Raw genomic sequence first — 9966 nt, 5'->3', positions numbered from 1 at the left:
TAATACCAACAATTAACAAATCCATTGAAACATAAAATACATTTCGTTTGAATGACTCAGCTGTGAAGCGGAGTTATTGGAGCGTTCCGTCCCCAGAAAAAAAAATTTTTTTTCTTTAAATTTATAGTTGCTGCAACAACATTAGCTTGAAAGTATTCCCCTACTTTTGCAAGCTTTTTTAAAGTTTGATTACATCTTTCTTTCATTCCAATAAATTCATAAGGTCGTTCTCCATTAAACAGTCCTTTCTCTGTATGATTAAGTTAGTGGAGTAAATCTTGTTTCGAACTGTTCTCACTCCACCCAATGAGCTCAGTGATTAGGCATTTGACTCAAGATCAAGCGGCACTGGTTCAGCTCTCGGGGTGTGCGGTTGAGCAACGTATTTCAGAACTGCTCTTCATTCAGTGAAATCTGTGAATAGAATAATATCTCTGCAACAACATTTCAACAACTATCGGAAACTTCACTCTGTCAATCTCGGAAACTAGCCTTGCGTCAAAAGTATCTACAAGTATACGAAACTATCAGGAATTCCTTATCAGAGACTTTGTCAGTGTGAGAACAAAGATTCAAAACCAACCAGCCACAATGTAGAGAAGCACAGATCTAAACTATTGAAGTCTATAGCACTGACTCAGGTTTCGATCTAGCTCTTGATTCCAAGGTGCTGTATTTAAGTAAAGTCTTTATAGTTTCAATTGTTTGGCACCGTGGCCTAGTCTACAAGCTACTCCGCCTACTCCCTGACAGGAAAATGGTCAAAATGATCATGGAACTCATCCACAACAGGAGTTTTACCCTTACCACCGGAAGCGGAAAACCAAGTAGACTGTGGCGACTCAAAAACAGTGTCCCACAAGGATCAGTCGTGGCTCCCCTCCTCTTCAACGTCTATACACACGACCTACCATCAACAACATCTGACAAATATGCATATGCTGATGACTTGGCCATCTTGCACTCAGCGAAAGACTGGCAATCATTACAAACGACGTTGAGCCAAGACATGACGACCATATCTGGATACCTTCATCAATGGAAACTGAAGCTCAGCGAAAGTAAAACTGTGACGGCAGCCTTCCATCTCAACAACAGGGAGGCAAAATGTGACCTGAAAGTGACCGTTAACGGCAAAATTCTGCCGCCCTGCCCAGAACCAACATACCTTGGGGTTACACTTGACAGGTCACTCACATACCGTCATCATTTACAGTCACTACGCAAAAAGCTGAAATCTCGTGTCGCCCTGCTGAGACGTTTGGCAGGCACAACTTGGGGTGCAGGTGCTGACACCTTGCACACTGCAACCCTGGCTTTGGTTCACTCCACTGCTGAATACTGCGCCCCTGCCTGGTGCCGCAGTGCCCACACCCGCCTCATCGACAGCCCAATCAACGACGCATTGCGAACTGTGACTGGATGCCTGCGCTCAACTCCAACAGAGTATTTACCAATCCTTGCAAGCATCCAACCTGCTGAGCTCCGCCGAAAGGGAGCCATTATACACCTGGCTCGCCGGGCGGGGGATCCTAACCACTTGCTTCATGCAAAACTCAACATCCCACCTCAGGAATCCCCCCGGCAACTAAAGTCAAGACACCCTTTTGTGCCAGCTGCTGTTGAATTACTACATCCATTCAGCGATCATGCCATCGGCGCAGGTCACTTCATGGAAGACACTTGGAATGCAGCGTGGTGCGCCACCGACACCAAACTACATGGTTTCATACCCCACCCGGTGGCGCGCCCCCGTGGTATGGACCTGCCTCGGCCGACTTGGGTCAAGCTCAACAGAATCCGAACCGGAGTCGGTCGCTTCCATTCCAACATGCACAAGTGGGGTCTGGCTCCCTCATCGGCCTGCGAATGCGGCGCGGAGGAACAAACTGCTGACCATGTCGTTCTCGAATGCCCCATCTACAAGGCACCAAATGGAACGCATGGTATAGCAACGCTGGACGAAGCTACACTCACCTGGCTCTCTACCACCTGCCCTGAAATTTGATTTGATCTAGTCTCAAACGAAAGAAGAAGATAGTTTCAATTGCAAAAGGGTAATGTAAGACCATGAGTTAGATTACATCATACCTTATCCGTCACAACGGATAAGAAATCCGTTTTTGTCCAAAGAGTTTGAAAACAGACAGAGAGGTACCGGTAAGTTAAAATATTTCACATCATCGTCAACAACAGTAGGCTACATCTTCGACTTAGAGTTTGTAATCTTTGCCAGAGAAAACGACGCGGTACAATTGCGCTTCAAAGAGGCCATTTTCATAAGTAGACGGAATCTAAAGATCAACAACTGCGCTGAAAGGGAAGAACTACGTCACCTAATCTATTAACCCTATTTGGAATGACGGGTGGACGGGTTCCGTCCATACCTAAAACTTTCATCGATTACATAAAAGCTACTGGCTCAAATTAACTCAAGTTCTATGACTTTTCCTAAAAATTATTCATCTTTGGTTTAGTAGTAAAATGACATTTTTGTGTAGTAGAGGTATAGTTTTTTTAGTTATCAGCAGTTTCTGACACCCTAGGCTACTCCCACAATTGGAAAATTTTATCATCTTGTGCAAGCAAGTTAGCAAACATTTGTATTGTTTTATGCGTTCCAAGATTTACTGCGGGACCTGCATGACTGCTGACCATTTCGGATTACGTGCATGACTGGACCGTGCGTGCCTTTAACGAAGATTTTAGCGATTTCAAGGAGATTAAGGCAGAGACATCAAACAAATTAAAAAAAATTGACTACTTTCAGCAAAAGGCAATACCAAAAAACTGGTAGAGTATGTGTGTCCACTTAAAATTTTAACCAGTTTATCAATAATTTAGCTCTAACTTTGCGAAAAAAGCAACCTGGTAACGTTGTTATATCAAACGTTATTAGAAAATGAAAGTGTGGATGGAATAAGTCCACACATTGTTTGTTTGTTTGTTTGTTTGTTTGTTTTTCATATATTTATCCTGCATTGCGGGAAAGCGGACTTGAGCGCTATGCATTGATGTACGCTTTCCGACGTACACCTGACCCACGCTGCAGCCGACTGCAACGTCTGTTTCCGGTTGTCTACTCTGCTTATGACTTAAATTTGGTACTACCCATTACTCGAAATCGATCGCTGGGTAGAGGCAATTGTCGTAAAGTTTCTTGCCCAGAGAAACAACAGCAAGTGCGGGGGGCTGGAGTCGAACATGCAGGCTCTCGACTGCGAGCCCAACGCGCTAACCACTCGGCCACTGCTGCTCGGCCATTAGCTGCCAAAAATAGCTTGGTCCGAATAGGTTTAATCAACTGATTCAACAAAATTTCAGCCTCAAGCCAAACAAAAAAGCTGCATAAAACAACGACTCACTGACTTCAACATCATTCGTCATAGTACATGACCAGGAAATTGTGTTCCGAAAACTAGCGCAACTCGCAATTACCACATCGAGCTCGCAGCATCAGGCTAAAACAGGTCATTAATATCTACATTGTGAAGTAAGCAACGATCATGCTGCTAAAAGTGAAACTCAATCAATTGCATATTTCATATTTATTTTCACTAATGTATACTATGACAAAGGGAGAGAGAGCTTGATTCATTTGAACAACGTTTATGTTGGTATATTTTTTTACAATTTTGGAAAAAAGGTAATTTTCTTGAATTATAGACAAATAAGACCTAACAACATCACCTAACCTTCTTCAACACATCTATTAAAGTTGCTATTTCTTCATCAGACTACACAAAGACTCAGCCAAATTTCAACTTAAACGAGGTGTTAGGCAAGGAGACACCATCTCTCCTAAGCTTTTCACAGCATGCTTAGAAGCAATTTTCAAAAATTTAAATTGGGAAGAAAAAGGTATCAAAGTGGATGGCGAATACCTATCCAATCTCAAGTTTGCTGATGCCATCATTTTGATATATTCAACACCCAATGAACTCCAAACAATGTTGACTGAACTCGACGAGACAAGCAAAGAGGTCGGTCTCAAAATGAATTTGACTAAAACACAAGTTATGTTCAATCACCATGTCAAAGGAAGCCAAAACATTACATTAGATGAAGCCAATCTCCAAAACGTAAACAAATACACAACACATACCTTGGCCAAATAGTAACCACATCACCTGATAAAGAAGAAGAAATTAAAAGAAGAATTACACTTGGTTGGCAGGCATTTGGAAGAGCGAGCTCAATATTTAAAAGTAAATTACCGATCTCAATGAAAAGAAAAGACAAGTATATGATCAATGCATTCTCCCAACAATGGCATACGGAGCAGAAACATGGAACTTAACGAAAGCACTAACACTCAAACTACGCACTGCACAAAGGTCACATGAAAAAGTACTCTTAGGCATTACATGGAAAGACAGGAAATCAGCCAAATGGATACGACAACAAGCACAAATCAAAGATATCATTCAAACAACAAAAAGTTTAAAGTGGAATTGGGCAGGACATATCATGCAAACAACTGACAACAGATGGACAAGAAGAGCTACTGACTGGATACCGCTTGACAATAAACGCAAAAGAGAGAAACAGAAACAAGATGGCGAGACAAACTCTACCAATTCGACAAACACTGGACACAAACGTGCAAAGACAGACAAAATTATAAAGATATGGGGAAGGCCTTCATCCTGCAGTGGAAAAACAATGGCTGACAATGATGATGATGATGATGAAGACCTAACAAACACACAGCATCTAACATGATATATAGTAACATGAAAATGAACTAATTTTTTTAGTTTAGTACCTTTTCGTTTTTCCTTTGCAATGTTATGCTAGGAGAAAGTTACCAGACTTCCCCCCTCTCTCAAATTGTACCCAAACAATTTGTGTCCACGCTACAATGCTTAGTTGGAAAAATTTATGATGTCTAACTTGCACTGATACATGCGATGCGCTTTAACATTAACATTAACAATAACACTGCCCATTTAACAGCCAAATGTAGCCATGTTTTGGTTAATCGCAAGGTTATAAATTAAGTCAGACTGTACACCAGTCATGTAATCTATATGATGTATAAAACATGATACACTCTTTTTGTATTAAATTAAGTAAACCATCATAATGTGTTGTAAGTGATAATCTACATTCCGATCGACTTCCCCAGAATTAAGATAATCGTTAAAATGTCCATGATATCCGCCCCCAAAGATGTATGAAACAAATGCATACAGTAGCTTATAATAACAAAATCATTATATTATCTGTAATCTGTTTAGTAAATAGTCTAGAGCAGATCATAGCAAGGACACTTTGAACTTTCTATAGGCTACCTAAATATTGCTGTGTGACAAATGCCTTTTTACTGCTTTGATAATGGTAAATAAAACAAACAAATTATTAAAATATTATTTACCGAAATCAAATATAAAATCCCTTTTTGATTTTGTTTGCTTTTCTCTTTGTCACTATTGGTTGCGTACAAATTCCTGCATAGCTACAAGAAAGTAGGCTTCGACAACTGCGATTGACAAAACAGGAAACTTTCTTTTGGTGCTGTATAATGTTCTGCAAATGGTAGCTAATGCAAGATTTACAAAAGACATCCATCAAACGCAGCACGTTTATACCACGTGGCATGATTGTTACTGAATATTGGATGACGTCACAGTCACTCGAAGGATATGCATATTGCCTATGGAGCTTTCACAAAAGAAACTGGTGTTTAACACGTTAACACTAGCTTTTTAAAAGAGTTTTCGCATTGCTGAACTGTGTTGCAACCAGATACGCCAGTAGCGTTGACAAGAAGTCCAGGGAGTGGCCTACTTTTAGACCTTGGTCCGGGATGACTTTAGGGGCCCATAAACTTTCCAAGGGGTCAGCGAACTTGATGAAACCACCACTTTGGATGAAGTGTGTTTCTCTCAGACGTATTTTCATTGAGTCTTCTTTTGTATCAGACATAATTATTCAGATTTCGAGGCTGGCAGTGGAAAGCCAGACTAGTGCAGCTATACCATGGTGCCTAGTTTTAATGATTTTGTTGCCTGGTACATAGAATATTCAAGAAGGACAAGGTTAGCAGTTTGTTTCTCTGCGCTGCGTGCGCAGGCCGATGACGGAGCCAAATGCGACTTGTGCAAATTGGACTGAAAGTGGCCAATTTTTGTTTGAATTCTATTCAGCTCAATCTAAGTGAGCTGTGGCAGGTTTATACCATTTTCACGATGTAACCAAACCATTGGTAAAATGTCCATTGTAGTGTTATGAGATTGTTGATGCATCTTGTAATTGAATGCAATTCATTACACATTTCCATGCAACTGAAATTATAATTGTCATTGAGACCTTTTGTTGTTGTTTACTTGTAATTCCAAGAAATTTAGGTTCGAATTGCAACTACAGTTTTCAAGTTGCACGCATGATATCAATACTTTTGTTGAGCCGGTAGTTGGCGATCAAACAGGGGCTTCTACATTGCAACTCAATCTTTATCAAATGCAATTGCATATTTAAATTTGATAAAATCAAACTGTAAAAAAATCATTAATCATTGAAAAATCATTAAAAAATCATTGATGAACGGCTACAGACCACCCCATGGTATGGAAGGCCTAGTTTCTATCGATGACGACACCAGGCAGTGGCTAACCAACGGATGCCCTGACATATAGTGACAACACGAGAGAAGAAGATCATTGATGAACATAAATATTTAAAAGTTTAATTTTTGTAAGCGAAACTTGTAATTAATTACATTTGAAAGTAGGCCTAACTGTAATTTGAAAATTTCAGAACATTGTAATATAATTAAAATTTTTGATGGAGTAATTGTAATGTAATTGAACTTAAAAAACTATGTTTCCGACTTTCTGTTTAGGAAATGCCATCTTAAAGTATGAAATTAAGTGAAACTATTTTGTTGGGAGCAATTACCACTGATAGGCTATGATGCCAGTGAGTGTTTCAACATTTAATGAAAGCAATGCACCTTGGAAAGAGCTAAAAACCTAATTGCTGAATGCTTAAAAGTCTCAAATGATGAAGTATTAATTGAAATTCATCTAAAACAAAATCCTGTTACAAATAGTCAAAAGACGAAAATTAATATATTTTAGACACATAATATTTTAAATTTCATTACTATGATTGTTAGAAGAAAGTAAAATAAACAGAAAAAGAAGAAAAAGTATACCAAGAATGATTCAGACATCAAACATTACAATATGGACAAAATTAAATTACAAAAAGAGCTGTAACAATAACGCATTGCTTCTAACCTCCATCACAAGAAAGGAACACTATAATGCTGAACGCTGTTGTTTGTCTACTCTATAATATATGAATGTTAAAGCTTTGGTAGAGAGTTTGCTTTGTTGAACCTTCTTCTTCTTCTCTCGTTTGACTTGTAGTAGCTTAGATTGGCAATGCCTCCTCGTGCAGCCAAGATACGGTAGTTGGGTCCAGCTGTCGAATACCAACGATTCCACTTGGGGGTCGTAAGATGGGACATTCGTGGAGTATGTGTTGCATTGTTTGTTCTACCGCTCCGCAGACACATATCGGCGTATAATGCAACCCCCACCTAAATAGATTAGCTCCAGTGCAGCCAACGTCACATCTGATTCTGTTCAATGGGACCCATGCCTTTCTTGAGAAGTCTGCTCCAGGAGGGATGGAGAGTGCTGATATAACTGAAACTTCGAAGTGCTGGTATGACTGGTTTTGTTGAACCATAGAGAAATAAAACAAAGTAACTTTAGCAGGTTTAACGTACTTTTTTTACACAAAAAAATATAACATAATTAAAATAAACTCAAACGTTTTTCGACAAGTAGGCTACGTGTGTCCTCATCAGGAATTAAATCTGCAATATACATAAAATGAAAATCGTAAGATAAATTTGACTATGCACTGTAACTGTAACGACACTCTGGACTGAAAGCACAAACTGAACAAATGATACAAGAATGATTGCGAGTAAATTATGCGGTGGGAAACAGATCACGTGAGGTGTAGACTACAGGCATTGGACAAACAATTAGAACACACACAAAAGGAACGATGAGCCACAGGCGAATAACTGCCGGTTGAGAGATGGATTGTTACGTTTGATTCTCAAGGCTTCCATGATCTTAGTTTGAAAATCAGATCTGCCTCGAGAGATGATTTTAAATTGGTCGATTGAGACATTGTCAGTGTACGTTTCACAAGAGGCGATGTGCTCTTTAATTGCACTTTTAGTTGTTAGGTTTGGGTTTAAGTTTTGGTTTAGGTTTTAGTTTTGGGCTCGCCGGCCGCGAAATATTTTTTCCCACGAGATTTCTGTCTCATTTACATACTTTGGTAAAAGTTTGTATTAAAACCGTGTGGAATGCAACAGTTTCTCGTTGGCACGGTTGGTTCAGTGGTATCGTCCTCCGCCTAGTAATCGTGAGAACGAGGGTTCGACGCCTGTCGAAGTCAAACTTTTTTTTTCTTTAAATTAATTTTTGCGGTGCACAAGAGCTTTTCAAAAAAGTAGGGTTAGGGAAAGCTTATATTTTATTATCATTGCAGAATTTTATTGGCAAATAGTTATTTCGCAATCTGAATCAACCAATCTCTCAAACACTTTCGGAAAATCTTACTTTTAAAGTGACTAAAATCAATGAGACAAAAATCTCGTGGGAAAAAAAATTTCGCTCCCCGGCCCTTGTCAACAAATGTCTGGTTGACATACCAATGTAGCCTATGTCTGGTTTGCGTCTTAGTTGTTTGCGTAACGCAAGCCAGACATACAGTACATTGGTATGTCAACCAGACCGTTTGTTTTGTGTGTGTTCTAATTGTCTACAGTTATGAAACGCCCAGTACTTGAGATACCTTGCTGTTCTGTTGTGCACTGCTTCTGCAGCTGAGAGCCAAACGTGTATCAAATACGGTCGTGACATAAACAGATAGTCACCACACTCAATTATTCTACAATAAAAGCGTTTTATCGCGTGTATATTTGTTTAGTTGCTGGTTAAAAGAGAGGCCCTGTTTGCAGTAATTTTTGTATTTTCTCAAGCTCAATGCGGTCAACTGCTTTGATATGTATATTGTACTGTAGTTAGGCAATTTCAATACAATCATGCAGATTTGGGCAAAATTTTGTTCTGCCTCCCAAAATATTTTGGTCCCGTTCGGCTATGACAGTGCTTCTCAACCTTTATTTGTGGCGACCCAAAAAATAAGGTTTCATTAATAGTGAAGATTTGACGACCCTTTTTCCAAAACTATGTTTCGTACAACGTTTTGTAAGCATGATTCAGTCACACTCATATATAACATGGTTAAACATAACAACTAAATGTCGAATTTAATTAATGTGAGCCTTGACTTTGTATTGTTTCAACAACTTGTCAAAATGAGGAGCTATCATTGTTCAGTGCCAATCTTTTGTCATCTTCAGGTTGAAGACAATTTCTCTCCTTTGTTTTGATGTGAGGAAGCGCAGAAAACCCGCTGCTCTCACACAGGCAGGTAGTAACAAATGGCAGGAGAGCTTCTACTGCGTGCGTGCCAACAACCGTCTTTTCATTCTTGATTTTTGTCGAAAATTGACGAAGAGTTTCTTTCTTAACACAGTTCATCAATGCACTGTTGCGCTGAATGTCAATAAACTCCTCTTGAAACCCAAAAATGCTTTGGTAGTTATCAGGCCCACTCTAATCCCTCTTCATTCACAATTGAAGCGACCAAAGCAAAGATATATTCGCCTCGAGTTGTTGTTTCCAAAACTTTGCAGAATAAAAATTCTTCTTCCAAATTAGTCTAGTTCTAGTGTATACTGTTGTGTACACTTCACCGCAAAATGCTTGTGGCAAAATCGTCGGGTGAAACCTGCGGCGTAGTTTGAACAGTGGATATTACGAAAACTAAAGCACTGGAAGGAAGTTTTAACTCTGCTCAAGAGACATTATTTTTTATCAACACATCTTACACACAGCGACTCAGCCAAATAAAACGGTGACC

This window comes from Aplidium turbinatum, chromosome 5 (genome assembly GCF_918807975.1).
Source record: "Aplidium turbinatum chromosome 5, kaAplTurb1.1, whole genome shotgun sequence".
NCBI lineage: Eukaryota > Metazoa > Chordata > Ascidiacea > Aplousobranchia > Polyclinidae > Aplidium > Aplidium turbinatum.
Note: the sequence above shows the minus strand (reverse complement) of the source record.